This window comes from Triticum aestivum, chromosome 5A (genome assembly GCF_018294505.1).
Source record: "Triticum aestivum cultivar Chinese Spring chromosome 5A, IWGSC CS RefSeq v2.1, whole genome shotgun sequence".
NCBI classification, from domain to species: Eukaryota; Viridiplantae; Streptophyta; class Magnoliopsida; order Poales; family Poaceae; genus Triticum; species Triticum aestivum.
In genome coordinates this window covers 687310547-687327491 of record NC_057806.1, presented here as the reverse complement: position 1 = coordinate 687327491, position 16945 = coordinate 687310547, and the positions used below count along the sequence as shown (strand labels likewise).

Here is a 16945-nt window from a genome sequence, read left to right as displayed (position 1 = left end):
TGCTAAGTTCGGAAACTTTCTAGAGAAGGAGTTTCTCTCGAAAGAAGTGAGTGGGAGGAAAGTAGAACTTGACGAGGTAACTGTACCCGCTCCCTTATTGGAAAGTAGTACATCACAGAAAACTGTTTCTGTGACACCTACCCAATTAGTGAGGAAGCTAATGATGATGATCATGAAACTTCAGAACAAGATACTACTGAACCTCGTAGATCAACCAGAGTAAGATCCACACCAGAGATGGTGCGGTAATCCTGTTCTAGAAGTCATGCTACTAGATCATGACGAACCTACGAACTATGAAGAAGCGATGGTGAGCCCAGATTCCGCAAAATGGCTTGAAGCCATAAAATCTGAGATGGGATCCATGTATGAGAACAAAGTATGGACTTTGGTTGACTTGCCCAATGATCGGCAAGCAATTGAGAATAAATGGATCTTCAAGAAGAAGACTGACGCCGACGGTAATATTACTGTCTACAAAGCTCGACTTGTCGCAAAAGGGTTTCGGCAAGTTCAAGGGATTGACTACGATGAGACCTTCTCACCCGTAGCGATGCTTAAGTCTGTCCGAATCATGTTAGCAATTGCCGTATTTTATGATTATGAAATTTGGCAGATGGATGTCAAAACTGCATTCCTGAATGGATTTCTGGAAGAAGAGTTGTATATGATGCAACCAGAAGGTTTTGTCGATCCAAAGGGAGCTAACAAAGTGTGCAAGCTCCAGCGATCCATTTATGGACTGGTGCAAGCCTCTCGGAGTTGGAATAAACGCTTTGATAGTGTGATCAAAGCATTTGGTTTTATACAGACTTTTGGAGAAGCCTGTATTTACAAGAAAGTGAGTGGGAGCTCTGTAGCATTTCTGATATTATATGTGGATGACATATTACTGATTGGAAATGATATAGAATTTCTGGATAGCATAAAGGGATACTTGAATAAGAGTTTTTCAATGAAAGACCTCGGTGAAGCTGCTTACATATTAGGCATAAAGATCTATAGAGATAGATCAAGACATTTAATTGGACTTTCACAAAGCACATACCTTGACAAGATTTTGAAGAAGTTCAAAATGGATCAAGCAAAGAAAGGGTTCTTGCCTGTGTTACAAGGTGTGAAGTTGAGTCGGACTCAATGCCCGACCACTGCAGAAGATAGAGAGAAGATGAAAGATGTTCCCTATGCTTCAGCCATAGGATCTATCATGTATGCAATGCTGTGTACCAGACCTGATGTGTGCCTTGCTATAAGTCTAGCAGGGAGGTACCAAAGTAATCCAGGAGTGGATCACTGGACAGCGGTCAAGAACATCCTGAAGTACCGGAAAAGGACTAAGGATATGTTTCTCGTATATGGAGGTGACAAAGAGCTCATCGTAAACGGTTACGTTGATGCAAGCTTTGACACTGATCCGGACGATTCTAAATCGCAAACCAGATACGTGTTTACATTAAACGGTGGAGCTGTCAGTTGGTGCAGTTCTAAACAAAGCGTCGTGGCGGGATCTACGTGTGAAGCGGAATACATAGCTGCTTCGGAAGCAGCAAATGAAGGAGTCTGGATGAAGGAGTTCATATCCGATCTAGGTGTCGTACCTAGTGCATCGGATCCAATGAAAATCTTTTGTGACAATACTGGTGCAATTGCCTTGGCGAAGGAATCCAGATTTCACAAGAGAACCAAGCACATCAAGAGACGCTTCAATTCCATCCGGGATCTAGTCCAGGTGGGAGACATAGAGATTTGCAAGATACATACGGATCTGAATGTTGCAGACCCGTTGACTAAGCCTCTTCCACAAGCAAAACATGATCAGCACCAAGGCTCCATGGGTGTTAGAATCATTACTGTGTAATCTAGATTATTGACTCTAGTGCAAGTGGGAGACTGAAGGAAATATGCCCTAGAGGCAATAATAAAGTTATTATTTATTTCCTTATATCATGATAAAAGTTTATTATTCATGCTAGAATTGTATTAACCGGAAACATAATACATGTGTGAATACATAGACAAACAAAGTGTCACTAGTATGCCTCTACTAGACTAGCTTGTTAATCAAAGATGGTTATGTTTCCTAACCATGGACAAAGAGTTGTCATTTGATTAACAGGATCACATCATTAGTTGAATGATCTGATTGACATGACCCATTCCATTAGCTTAGCACCCGATCGTTTAGTATGTTGCTATTCCTTTCTTCATGACTTATACATGTTCCTATGACTATGAGATTATGCAACTCCCGTTTGCCAGAGGAACACTTTGTATGCTACCAAACGTCACAACGTAACTGGGTGATTATAAAGGAGCTCTACAGGTGTCTCCAAAGGTACATGTTGGGTTGGCGTATTTCGAGATTAGGATTTGTCACTCCGATTGTCGGAGAGGTATCTCTGGGCCGCACATCACTTAAAGCCTTGCAAGCATTGCAGCTAATGAGTTAGTTGCAGGATGATGTATTACAGAACGAGTAAAGAGACTTGCCGGTGACGAGATTGAACTAGGTATGGGATACCGACGATCGAATCTCGGGCAAGTAACATACCGATGACAAAGGGAACAACGTATGTTGTTATGCGGTCTGACCGATAAAAGATCTTCATAGAATATGTAGGAGCCAATATGAGCATCCAGGTTCCACTATTGGTTATTGACCGGAGACGTGTCTCGGTCATGTCTACATTGTTCTCGAACCCGTAGGGTCCGCACGCTTAAGGTTACGATGACAGTTATATTATGAGTTTATGCATTTTGATGTACCGAAGGTTGTTTGGAGTCCCGGATGTGATCACGGACATGACGAGGAGTCTCAAAATGGTCGAGACATAAATATTGATATATTGGAAGCCTATGTTTGGATATCGGAAGTGTTCCGGGTGAAATCGGGATTTTACCGAAGTACCGGGAGGTTACCGGAACCCCCCCGGGAGCTATATGGGCCTAAGTGGGCCTTAGTGGAAAAGAGAAGGGGCAGCCCAAGATGGGCCGCGCGCCCCTCCCCTCCCTTGGTCCGAATAGGACAAGGAGAGGGGGGCGGGCCCCCTCTCTCTTTTCCCCCCTCCACGAATCCTATTCCAACTAGGATTGGGGGGGGGGAATCCTACTCCCAGAGGGAGTAGGACTCCTCCTGGCGCGCCTCTCCTAGGCCGGTCGCACCCCCCCTTAAGCCTTTATATACGGAGGCAGGAGCACCCCAGAGAAACACAAGTTGATCCACGTGATCATATTCTTAGCCGTGTGCGGTGCCTCCTTCCACCATAGTCCTCGATAATATTTTAGCGGTGCTTAGGCGAAGCCCTGCGGCAGTAGCACATCAAGATCGTCACCACGCCGTCGTGCTGACGGAATTCTTCCCCGACACTTTGCTGTATCGGAGTCCGGGGATCGTCATCGAGCTGAACGTGTGCTAGAACTCAGAGGTGCCGTAGTTTCGGTGCTTGATCGGTCGGGCCGTGGAGACGTACGACTACATCAACCAAACGCTTCCGTTGTCGATCTACAAGGGTACGTAGATCACACTCTCCCCCTCTCGTTGCTATGCATCACTATGATCTTGCGTGAGCGTAGGAAATTTTTTGAAATTACTACGAAACCCAACATATTGTATGCTATATTCCGACGAATGGTTTAAAACTTTTCTGTATACCATTAAAAACACATTTTTACGCATTAATTTTTTTTGAACCATCGCGAGTATAAAAAACTGATCAACACGAAAAAGTTGAGTGTTTTCAACAAACTTTCCATCGGTGCATCAATTTCTCAATTCCGGTAAGTGGTTTGAGAGTTACGGCCAAAAGACAACACGTCAAAAATAGAGTGAAGTTTAAACAAACATGCCTGAGAAGTTCAGCTACTTCACGCAGTGCATTTCCATTCGCGATGAAGGCATAAATCATGATCTCGTCATTTCCTAATTTACTTCAAAACGGTAGGAATATCATTTGTGTAAGTTCAACTGTTCAAGTCCTCGGTAGGAGAAAGTTAAAAAAATTTATTGTGAGAGGGTTTGTATAAAAAATCATTTGTGTAACACTAACGAATGGATGAGAAAATTACAAACGAAAATACATCACAGAAGTTCAACGTGAAAACAGCAGGAAGTTCAACTACTACACTGAATGTATTTCAGATGAAAAACTTTTCAAACCGTCACGAGTATTAAAAAATGATCAACACGGGAAAGTTGTGTGTTTACAGCAGCTTTCCATCAGTATATCACTCACTGAATTCCGGGGAGTGGATGAAGAACTACGAGTAGTGGATGGAGATCTGCGAGCAAAAAAAAGCACGTCGAAAACAGAGTGAAGTTCAAGTAGACATGCTGAGAAGTTCAAGTTCTTCACGCGGTGCATTTTTGAAGAATCTGTTTCGTGATAGAGGCAGAACGAATGATCCTGCCGTTTTCGAAATTACTTGAAAACGGCTAGGAATCAGAGAAAACCATCAACATGAAAAAGTTTCGCATTTTCCGTAGCTTTTCAACGGTATATTATTTGCCTCATTCCGATAAAGTTTGTAGAAATTACTGCAAAAATACGTTTTCGACCATTTTCAAAATTGACTTAAAACCGTCAGGAATTAGGAGAAACAATACATACAAAAAAGTTTCGCATTTCCTCAAGCTTTCCAACGCCGTATCATTTGATGCATTCGGACTTACGGTTAAAACATTAGCTTGAAAATACGAACTCGGTGGAACTTGCCCCGTTTTCTAAATTACTTTTAAACCGTCCAAAATTAGAAAAAAAATTAAACATGAAAAAATGGCGCATTTTCATAAGCTTTCCAACGCCATATCATTTGCCTCAATTGGATTAGCCATTTAGAAATGGCATCGAAAATACCAACTCGGCTATTCGGTTTGCGAAATTTTACGATTTTCCAAATTACGCTTTAACCATAGGTAATTAGAGAAAACTTTCTATATGTGGAAGGAGCGTTTTTGTAGCAGCTTTCCAACGCCATATTATTTGCCTCATTCCGATAAACGGTTTAGAAAATGCGATCGAAAATACGAGTCACGTTTTTTATATGAAGAAAAAACGGTTTTCAAAACTGCTCTTAAACCGCTTACATCTCTACACCTATAAAAATGCCAGTTGGTGGTGATGGTGTGCCTGCCTTAGGGTCATCTGCACCGTCCGATGTGGAATCTAAGGATGAGAATGACCCAAGGCATATAACTTGCAGTTTTGCAAAAACACCCTGTGCATCTGACCGAATTTTGTAGAAGGCATCTGAAACACAACAAGAATATTCTGGAGGTTTCTACTTCTCTCCGGAAACAAACGCGTCTTCGAGAAGGAGCTAAAAGAAAGTTTTCAAGGACCCCTCCCCAATTCCTCGCCGCAGGTCCCTCCACTCTTTGCCCCGGCGATCGCCGAAGTTTAATTGGGCGAGGGCTTCGCCTCTTGTACAGCCGTAGACCATAGTTGTAGTTGGGGTTTCCATAAATCTGATTTGGCTTTGAGCTTTGCCCAATGTCTCTCCTTCTAGATCTTGCCGTGCAAGCTGTCGGAGTAGGAGAAATGGTGGAACCACCGGGAAGGATGTCCGTGCTTCTAGGCATGCGCTCCCGACCAGGCAGCCGCTGCCAAGGTCAATGAGCTGCGGGCGCTCCAGGCCGCTCTCTGCTAGCGCAGCTTGCCCAATGACGGTGCCGATGTGTACGCCAAGTCGCCAACATCCACCTTCCGCCGGCTGCGTCCCTTGTGCGCTCACGGACAGTAGCGGGGTCCTCTGCAGACGAGGACTACACCACAAGCTCTGAACTGTATATGTTACCTTGACAAGGCTGCACGCCACAATTTTTGGCTTCCAGGGATACACCCTGTCGTGTTGGTCGCAGCGCAATCACGCTGGCACAACATCCTTCGGTGCAGCTGAGTCTTCGTCAATGACTAGCAAGAGGCCCATGCGTTGCATGGAACATCAAGATGCATTTATACGAGTTGTTTATCTCGTGGGAGACGAAGATGAATGAGGGAAGTCCTTATCTGCAAATGTGGAGAGGGGTGAGGGTATCTTTTTGCAAAATTGTCATAGTTTGCTTTCTATCCGTCAGATATAGATCGGACGGTCCATATTACAGGATGGCAGGCACACCATCATCACCAACTCAGTTTTTTATAAGAGTAGAGATAATTGCCACACCAATGTCGCCGTGTTCTACTTCTGCCTCCACGCTTCACCGGTGCAACTCCGTCCGCCAAGAGGTGCGCATACTGGCGCACATATATTTCATTCCCACTATTGTGTATGTGATTTGATTGTTTGATCAACTTCAGGTGTACAGTAGTTCAAGTATCTTTTTTTAGATACATGCTAATCAATATCCGTTCACCGTCGAAAATATTTTTTTATATCCAAGGTGGTACTAAACTTTTATGGTCCTGCTGCTAGAAAAGAAAAGAAATTGTCCAGAATTTCGTACATGGGCCGCACGCGCTAAGGCCCAGAAAAGCCCCACATTTATATCCTGCGCACGCTGCTGGAGAACCTTATTTATCGCACAGAGTCACATATAGTCCGAGCTTCCCATCTGTCGCCCAATGTTGGGCTGGCCCATTTCCGTTTTTTCTGTATCTTTTTTTCTATTTTTCAATTTTCCCTTCCAAGATATATTTTCCTTTCTCGTAATTTTTTTAAATTTTCCCAAATTTCGTTTCTGGTAATAATTTTCGTTAAATCTTAGAATTTCAAATTTTGTTCCCATTTTCAAAATTATTTGGAACTTTAACTTTATATTTTCGTTCACTTTTTTCTCGAAGTTCAAAAAATGTTCGCATTTTAAAAGAAAATCCAAATTTTTTGGAGACTTACAAAATAAATTTCATTTTAAAAATAATAGTAATTCGAAAAATATTATTTCCTTGAAATGTTCACAAATTCAAAATAATGTTCGTGATAAAAACACATTTTTCAAAATGGTTTTGAAAGTTCAAAACAAGCTTCCATTTTAAAAAAAGTGTTTCACAAATTCGAAAAATGTCCGTTTCTCCGCCTTAAAATGGTCATGTTTTCAAAAAATGTTTGTGAATTAAAAAAATCTTCCTATTTCAAGTTTTTTTTTGCCTTTTCCAGAAATTAATGCTTTTTTCAAAAAAAAACTCATATGTTTTTAAAAAAACAGGAGGTCACCACAACCTCGACAAGGAGGTGGACTTGAAGGGAAAAAAGGCACCAGTTGGGTAGTGGTCGTCACTCGGACCAACCCCACTACTATAAACATTTCGCGGACCAAACATGACCCACGAGAACACCACAACTCTCCGCTCTGTCGCGCCACTGTTGTGGAAAACGTTTTGATGGACACATCAATTATTTCTCCCGACACTTCTCGCAAAAATATCTCTCCCGTTGCAACGCACGGGCATATGTGCTAGTCTTAATAATTTTATAATCAGTTGTGACAATTAACTGATGGGAGAACGATTAATCGAAGAGAGCTTAAGGAGTTGTTTACTGTGAGGAAGGCGGCGAGCAGATACTCGACTATGGCTACATGTTGAACGACAACATGAATCTCTACACATTTAGTACATATAGTAGTATATTTTTTCTTTTCTATGATCACAATTTGGATTAAAATAGATCATTAGGTTCTCAACAGCAATTGTTGGTTACTGTTGTTCTGTGCTCCAATACATAAGTACAGCTCATTGCTATGGTCTAGAATCAGGGAAAAACGATAAGTAGCGTGTAGATAAAATTGTGGATAATATAACTGCAAATTGGACAGTACCTTCAGGGGAGGCTTGTATGTTTGACCATGTCAAACCTCATGGGTGAGGAATTATATCCTCAAGCTATCGTATTATCTGTAGGGTGAGCTCCAATTTCTTTTGAACTAGCGTTTCCAATTGTTCAATGCTGCAAGTTTACTGACAGTATTTAGATGGATAGTCTCTGTTTTTAATTTCTAATAACTGTAATGCACTTCAAATAGTTATATTTATCCCATGTTTGTGCCTTACAGGCATGCGCTCCCGACCACGCTGCAAGGTGATCAAATTGCAGGCATAGATTGCCCCCAGGTTCCGAACCATATTGCACAACAAGCTATTCTCATTGCAACCGACCTGAAAGTGTCCAATATTCAGTGCGTTGAGATGCGTAAATATTTGAAGCATTTAGATTCAGGCATTTACAAGGAGCTACGCCTACAATAGTCTGACGTGTAATTGGATTAGAGTTAGAACTAGAGTTGGTTCCTATAGTCTCTACTTCTAATGAAGCAGTTGGTGAATAGTCCGCGCGGTTTATTTTCGCTGGTTTATTTTCGTCATCCTTCCACTTCCGAGTTTTTTCGTCATCCTCTCACCTCCGTTAACTCGCAACCCGCGAAAAAAAACTGTGCAAAAAAAAACCCTACAATCTATCCCTCGTGCCCACAACAGATCGTTCTCCGCCGCCCTCCCATCGATCTGCCGCCGATCCCTGCGGAGCTTCCCTCCCCAATCCGATCTGACGGAGAGAGTGCCAGATCCGGCCGGGGGAGCCGCCGTAGAGCCTCCACGTCGGTGGAGCAGCACCTCCTGCCACGGACGCCGCCGCCACCTCCTGCCTCACGACCCTTTGCCGCGACTCCGCCCCCAAGCGCCGCTCCCGCACGCAACCCTAACCCTATCCCGCCATGCCTCGCTGCCTCGCCGCTTGAGCCGCGCTGATGGAGCCCGAGCAGCGGTGGCCGACCCCGTCACCGCCGCCGAGCCTGTGGACGAGGAGAAGGAGGAGGAGACGGAGGCGGCCGAGGACGAGGAGGACACGCTGCTGGACCGCGCGCAGCCTGATCTCACGGGTCCCTTTGCACATGTGCAGGTACAAACCATCCTCATCCAAAATCGTGTTTTCCGCTCTGATTTGCCATGCTAATGTGGTTTCAGACTTGCCCAATATGTGATACTGTGTTTTGCAGTTCGTCAATGGACCAATGCCTAATCTCCCCAAGGTACTAACTACTTATTTCTTCCACCCTCTTGGTTCTAACTATGTGCTCTGTCAAACTGTTTCCACCCTTGGCCTTCGGTACAACTCAAACATGCGATGTAGTCTTAACCCTCCACCTAACTTTTGTTTGTTTTCCGAATAATAAAAGTATCAAGCATTTGGTTTACTGGTTGTAATTGCTGTTTTAGGTTGATGTTTCACTGGACCCGGTGAAGGAGTTGAGCAGAGTAATATCTGAGCGAAAAAATTGAGGGGCGTGCTTTGGTTGTGCTCTCAGGTACTTTCCACACATAAAACTTGAAGTGTATCTCGCGTATTCCCCATTTTCTTCTTGATGCTTGAGAAAATCAAAAGATGCCTACAAATACACAGAGTTTTGCATCTCATAGTTAGTCCATCTCATGCACCCGTGCTTCTGGTACACGGAGAAACACTTTTATCAGGTTATCCAATGTTTTAATTAGGATGTGTGTCGCTGTGGGTACCTGATACTCTAATATCCTTTCACCCAGGTTATTTTACGAGGGTTGTGTGCACTGAACCCCATTTCTCGGGACCAAAGTATTCTTCTGGCCCTTTTCCAGCAACGGACATGCGACATAGCCAACTACACATTTTTCCTAACATTGATGTAATGTACTGCTAGAAATTGATTATATTTTTTTCAGTTAGTACATCGGATGTAATGTACTGCTAGAGATACGAATTAGTTTCAAGCACTATGATTTTACGTCGAGATGATGTTTCTTTGTAACACGGACGATGAACAAGATGGGAATGAGGAGGATGCGACCTATAGATGGTTGCTATGGATCGGGAGGTTGATACTGAACATCAGTTTACTACTAATCCGGAGTAGTAATATTGGATTACAGGTCATGGGTTAGTAGTTAACTGCAGAAATCAGAATATCGGATAGCAGTAACTAAGGCCATTGGCAATTTCTATCATATATCATAATTTATTTGTGTGATTCCTTTACCAACTACATGTTTCTATTTGTTTCCTATATTTTGTTTGTTCCTGAATATTTTATGAATTGTGTATTTCTATTTTAATACATAAGACTCTTTTTCATGCAATTTACTCAATGGCCTATATGAGAAGCCCTAAATAAAGCTATTCCTCATTTGTACGCTTTCTTACTTATATAGATCAAAATATGGAATTCTCTGCAGGTTAACTAATACATGCATCAGCTTTGTATCATAAAGATTTCACCATCCCAAGGTAATGGAAATAAGTTCACAAGATTCGCATGTTGAGGTCTGTACAAAGAGATACAAGGCAATGTCTGTGTGCTGGAAGGAGAAACTCACTGCCAAAGCTATAATCCCTGATGCTAAAGCCTGCATGTTCAAGTCTGCAGAGTTTACTCATATTACTGTATGGTATATTATTAACTTTCTTTTTATACTTCATATTTGCAACATATATCATCCATTTTAGTATGATTTTACTTTTCAGACATTTATTAAAAAAACTGCAGTTAGGTTCTTCACAGCTAGGAGCTCTTAATCAATTGTAGTTATACTGAAAGATTAAGATGGAGGGAGTCATTAAAAATCAGCAATCGTTCCAGCCAACCGGTAGTAGTGGGTACAGCATTTGAAGACACCAAAAAGAGCCTTGGACTCTGATGGATGTAATGCCTGTCATTTATATATGTTGATTTAGTTCTACTAAACATATGCATGAAAAAAAAGTTTGTATTTGCTGACATATATCATGTATTTTAGCATGATTTTACTTTTCAGACATTTACTACAAAACTGCAGTTAGGTGCTTCAGAGGAAGGAACTCATAATTTTGTTTTTTCTGCAGAATGATTAATACAGAGGGAGCCCTTTTGTCAGGTCATTTAATCATTAAATCATACGTAAAATTATCTCAGGTAACTTACTACTACCTTTGTTCGAAAATAAGTGCCGTTAACTTAGTACACCTTTGCACTAAAATTGTACTAAATCCGTGACACTTATTTTGGGACAGAGGGAGTATTTCATTTTCTACCTGAACCAAGTTGTTATTTCATTTCTAAGAGGCAAAGAGTTCCTCCTGGTTAGTTTGCCACATTTTATATGTCTGTCTATGTGCATTACTAATTCACTATATGCACCTTTAGTTCCCAGTTTTGGCTCACTTTCTTGATGCATCTCGGATGAGAGGAAAGGAATGGATAATCTGACAAGCAATGTTCGGGCATACCCTTATATTTACGTCTGATGAAATGCTGCGGGTGCAAACTAATCAAGACTGCTGCCATGAGCAAAAGAGCAGACATTACTTATGAGAAAACAATAAAAGAATCTTCCATGACTACATACCACGACGAGTCAAAGACGATGAAAGCACTACTCCATTGGTGGTGTTAGCAAGTGGAGTCTGGAGGGAGAACAACACAAAGTAGGAAATTGATTCCCTCGCCCTCGCTTGCTTCAACGACCCCGCCCGTCTTGGTGGGGTCGATTCCCCCATCGCCCGACTCATCTCAGACGAGGTAGTCGAAATAATTCTATGCTTCAGATAATTCACCAATGCATTTGTTTCATCATTTCTTTTTGACTATTAACTGCGTGAGCAAGTGTCTAATAATAAAAAAGTTCCCCATTGGGTCGCTACTACAACTAAATGGGCATGTGAATAGCTGTAGAACGTACTCTATTTTGTTCCCCATTGAAGGGCAATGTTCCTATTGGTCTCTCGAAAGAACTGAAAGAAATGCAACCTTGACAATTGAATGCCCACATTCCTTGTTGGAGATCATAGAGCTATATACATTAATGAGTTATTATGTTGATGCACACTGCATTGCATTTACTAAACTTGTTTTCTTCTTACCAGATCCAGTGGTAATGTAATTTTGGTCGGGCAGGGGTTTGTGAAGAAAACTAGCAAGGTTCATAGATGCACCCAGGTGGAATACTTACTTTCCAAATGTCAAGTATTTTTAAAAAATTAGACATATAAATGTCTGAGTCCTTTGTGTGCTTGTCAAATATCATGCAAAAATGATAAAGAGGACGAGGTTATGAGGTAATGTGCTCGGGCGGGAGGAAGAGGTACTGGTTCAAACCATGAAAGTTCTTAGCTCATAATTGCTACCAATTCTACAGAAAAGGTTGTGATTTTGTTAACCTGACTAGAGCTTTCATGTTATGTCAGTCCTTTATTTAGATGATTTAGCTGTTGACCTACCGTTCCTTTCTATCATCCATGGGCTAAAAAATGAATTATCAACAAGTATGGTGATAGCCAGCGTTACTGTGATCTCCAAAGAACAATAACTATGCAACATAGTGCTGAACTTTGACATTTTCGTTTTGCTATAAATTTCCTTTTAATATTTCGTAATTTGTTTAATTAATCTTTCTATTAATATTTGGTTTCACTATAGTAAATTTATTTGAAGGTCTCCATGATGGCATAATTCTATGTAGACTGATGTGTCGATTATTTTGGCATGCATTTATTTGCCCAACATTACCTAGATACTTAGTGCCATTACAATGACATCCCGTTTTATTTCAGAAAGTGATTGCTCCATCACATACACATTAAAAGAAATTGCACAACTGCACCATGGCTATCCAGTATATCAAGCAAGATTAATCTAAACATACCTTACAGCATCTCATTACTCCCGTCGAAGTAATCTAAACATGTTCTTAATGGCGACAAATTTGAGCAGAAGATATTCTTAATGGCAACAAGTAACTAATTCTTTCGTTTCTATGGAATATGTAAATTCATATGCAGGTAAGCAGGTTAATCTAAACATGCCTTACAGTATCCCATTACTCTTGTTGAAATTTTATACTGTTAGATTTCACCTTTGTTTGTATTAAATATCTGAAGTAACGGAGCTTGATTTTCAGTTTTGTTTTTTCACTCACTTCATAGCCAACATTACAGTGGTATATGTTGTATGTATTTCAGCACTACACTTTTCCCTCGGTCTATATAGTCACTGTTACTTGCCTAAAGACCGGGAATTTTCGTTGTTCCGTTTCAACAACACGGTATAAATCCAAATAGTTACTATTACCTGAGGACAGCTTGTCTTCCCCAACATGGGATTTGTTGTTAACTCTACTCATCTTCGATGTTTATACATGATTGGCAAGTGTCAGCAACTTCTCGTGTTCACTTTTGGTTAGCAAAGGTTTTGATATAACAGTCAGATATTTATGTTTGCGATTAGCTCATAGGTGAGACTCTGGGTTCCCCTCCCCTCTGTCGATCGCTCCAGCAGCGAGAGGGTCGGGGAGCCCCTGTTCTCTGCTTTGGTGTGTATATAGGGTGTGTGGAGATTTCGTCTCCTGGCTTCGTCCCCATGGCGGCTGGGCGTGCTTCATCCCTCATCATGGAGCCTAGGAGTCATGTTCAGGAGTTGGAGCGGCGCCAGATCTCCCCATGTCTCGTCCTTGGTGGTTCTTCATCATGTTGCATCTCCGGTGTGCTGGTCCTACTGGACCGAGGTTGACGACTTCCTGGCCGCAAAGAACCTGTCTGCACTCTACAAGATCATGCTGGCAAAATGTAGAGCGGCGCCTGATCTCCCCATGCCTCATCCTTGGTGCTTCTTTGTCATGTTGCACCTCCGGTGTGATGGTCCTACTGGACAGAGGTTAACGACTTCCTGGTCGCGAAGCATCCGTCCGCACTCTACAAGGTCACGTCGGCTCCATGTTGGAGCGGGAGCGCGCCTTGAGCCCGCATCTGAGTTTGTTGTATCTGAGTTTGTGGTGGGTCGAAGCCCCAAGGACCCGATTGTGATTTGTGTTTTCTCTAGGGTGCTTATACCACTGGTGTTCTTTAATATATGACCTGGGTCTTCTCCACAAGAAAGGGTGATATCTATCATTTGTAATGCATTGCACACTACAGAGTTATGTGTTTGTGCTACTTTCTTTATTTTGTGCATCAGATATGGAAGTATACATCGTTGGATTTCATTTTTATTTTGAAAACCCATTGCAAGTGAAGTGGATTTCAATTATTTCTTGTATATTATTGGCTACTTTTTTATACATGTGAAATATGACATGCCTTATGCTTATATATCCAATTATCCACTATGTATTGCAGATAGCAATATTGAATGGCTTTAGTAACATTTCCCTTTTCAAGGCATAATGTCTGTCCTGGTACTTGCACCGGACATAAACTATTGTAAATATAGTAAAGTCTTATAATTCTATTGTGGGATTTCACTCTTTGGTGTGTGACAGGCTAGCGGTTGTGCTTGCTGTCTCCAGTGTTTAGGTGGAAACTACATAATCATATTTGGTAACTTTGGGGAGAAGTTGGGATTTTTGTTGGTATGCAGGTCAGATACAACACTAACCAATGTGCATGTATTGCTCAAATATTTCACTGGGCCTATTACATTACTGTACTTAGTATAAAACATGCTCTGGCACTGATCGTACAACTTTGCATGAATACTCCAGTAGGTCGACCCCTCTAATTTATGCCATGAATGTAAATAAGCTATACTATTAAACTGCCTGGCCTTAGTCTTTTATGCATTAATTATTAACTAGGAATGAGATGTTATGAGGTACCGGACATAAACAATTGTAAATATAGTAAAATCTTTTTTTCTCTATTGAGGGATTTCACTCATTGTTGTGTGACAGACTGAGAGTTGTGCTTGCTATCTCCAGTGTTCAGGTGGAAACTACAGAATCATATTTGCTAACTGTGGGAAAGCTGGGATTTTTGTTGGTATGCATGTCAGATACAAGACTAACCAATGTGCATGTATTGCTCAAATATTTCAGTGGTCCTATTACATTACTGTATTTAGTAAAAACATGCTCTGGCTCTTTGCACTAATACTCCGGTAGGTCGGCCCTTCTAATTTATTCCTGAATGTAAATAAATTCTATTAAATTGTCTGGCCTTATTTTTTGTGCATTAATTAATAACTTTTTATTTTTCGAGACAAATGTGGCCCTGCTTGATCTTAGGTTAATAATTTTATATTGCTGGCAGATTAATTCATATAGCTCTTTAACTTTTGGAAGAGATAACTCAGATGACTTATGAGAAGATGCTCTGATAGATGTGCAATGTACCAAAAAAGAGTTCTTTTGGCAACATAATTTCATGTAATTTGTGCGGAGCTACCTTGAAAGAGCAATAAAACTCTAGACGGAGCAAGGACCACCACATGGTGAACACTTGCACCTGTGCATGAAGAGCGCCAGCCGTTGAATGGCGTGGCACATCAAGTCAGGGAAACATTACTTTCTTCACTGGTCTCCAATATGTGCTTTTGCTTTCTCCCTCTTCCTTGTTTATTAGAGCTTTTATCAATATATTTAAGAAAAGGCTCTACGCCTTTTCAATCAGCTATTTTGTCAAAGTGGAATTTTGTGAGTTTATGGATGAGAATTAACAAAATAGTTCTTCCATATTTGTTACGTATACATGCATATAACATGTATCATATTTGTCGAAGGTGCCATGGGAGCTAGCTTATATTTCAAAAATACCAGTACATCGTGTTCGTCCCTGAATATATTGTTCGGTTTCCTTACTGTTCTCCTATAAATGGTTCAGTTACCTTGCTGCATGTTTTTACAAATCTGGCCTATTTTTCCAGATGGCTTACCATCTTTATACGGCTTCAACGCTGTGAAAAAACTCGCATGAGATTACAGTTGCAATCTATTATTTATCTGATGTTTACACAGGCGAAGTCACACGAGGTCATTGCGGATGTGTCCCATGTTATGTATATTACCACCGTTCCTATTTTAAGTCTTTTTAGAGATTTCAATGTGAACTACATACAGAGCAAAATGAGTGAATCTACATTTTAAAATATGTTTATATACATCCGTATATAGTCCTCATTGAAATTTCTAAAAAGACTTGTATATTGGAACGGAGGGAGTAAAATCTAAAAGAACCCGATACAACAAAAATCCAACGTGTGTGTTCTAAGCTACTGTGTGTGTTCTAAGCTACTGGTTCTAACAAAGATGTGTTTGTAAAAGTGATCAGATATATTAGGCTATTGTACTATAGTACTCTTGTATCATCAAGAAAGAAGTAAAAGTACATTCTATGTTTGGATGGAACAATTATCATGAAAACTAGATTATGTTATTTTTAAAAGGCGCAGATACTTCTCCCAGGTATCGTTGAAACAACGATAATGCTAGAGCCTTGAGAATTGTGATGGAGGGGTGGAGGAGCAGGGCGAATGATGACGTGTTGTCTTTCGTGCAAGAGGAGAGGGTGATTAAGGAGAGACGCACACTATCTTTCTTGCAAGAGGAGAAGATGAATAGTGAGAAACACGAGGAATGAAGCGGTAGAGGGAATCAGTATTTGTCGCTATGAATGGAAACCACGTGCATCCCTGCTGGACACATAATTTTTGAATCGGAAAAATTGTTTGATCATTCTGTCTATTTTTTTTAATCCTCACTAAGATAGGTAGGCGGTTGCCGCTCTTGTACCTCATTCCTGGCCTAACACGGCCTGTCGATCATTGGCTCACCTAGAACACGAGTTGATTTTTTTACAGCCACGAGTTGATTTTGTGATAAGAGTGATGGTTGAGAGTGAGCAGGATGGGGGTTGTGGTTGGTCTGTTCAATTACGGTTGTCTGAGCCTAATAATTTTTCTACTTCTAAATTTAGAAAAGTACATTTTCATTCGAGATGTCTTTGCATCAAATCGCATGAGCGAGCGGTTCATATATTTGTTTCATCGAGTCGTACAATTTTTTGGTTAGGATAGAAAGGTAAATGCATTGCTCAGTTGCTTTAAGATTTATTATTGGACACGGTAGCATATCAGTTACATGACTAACAACAGACATCCTTGTTTTGTCGTGGTAATGCATGACATTCCACTGTATGTTACAATGTGGCAATGGCTCGGAGACCTCGGATTTGCCTTCTTTGATCGCGCGGGGGGGGGGGGGGGGGGCACAGGCGGCGCGTGCCTGGTCCCTCTTGA

The 16945-nt window shown here is 41.2% G+C and overlaps 1 long non-coding RNA gene across 21 annotated transcripts; it reads left to right on the top strand.

The window, feature by feature from the left end:
- Positions 1-8351: 8351 nt before the first annotated feature.
- Positions 8352-15210, top strand: LOC123106006 (uncharacterized). Of its 21 annotated transcripts, none has more exons than XR_006451147.1 (9): positions 8353-8829; positions 8927-8959; positions 9147-9235; positions 9471-9589; positions 10137-10349; positions 10448-10603; positions 10783-10852; positions 10951-11458; positions 11803-15210. It is a non-coding gene; the product is annotated as an uncharacterized lncRNA (long non-coding RNA). The 21 variants fall into 21 exon arrangements; XR_006451132.1 differs by lacking the exon at positions 10448-10603 and having other exon boundaries at positions 8354-8829; positions 10783-11458; positions 11803-14290; positions 14631-14809; positions 14962-15210; XR_006451144.1 differs by lacking the exon at positions 10448-10603 and having other exon boundaries at positions 8356-8829; positions 10951-11019; positions 11084-11458.
- Positions 15211-16945: the final 1735 nt, after the last annotated feature.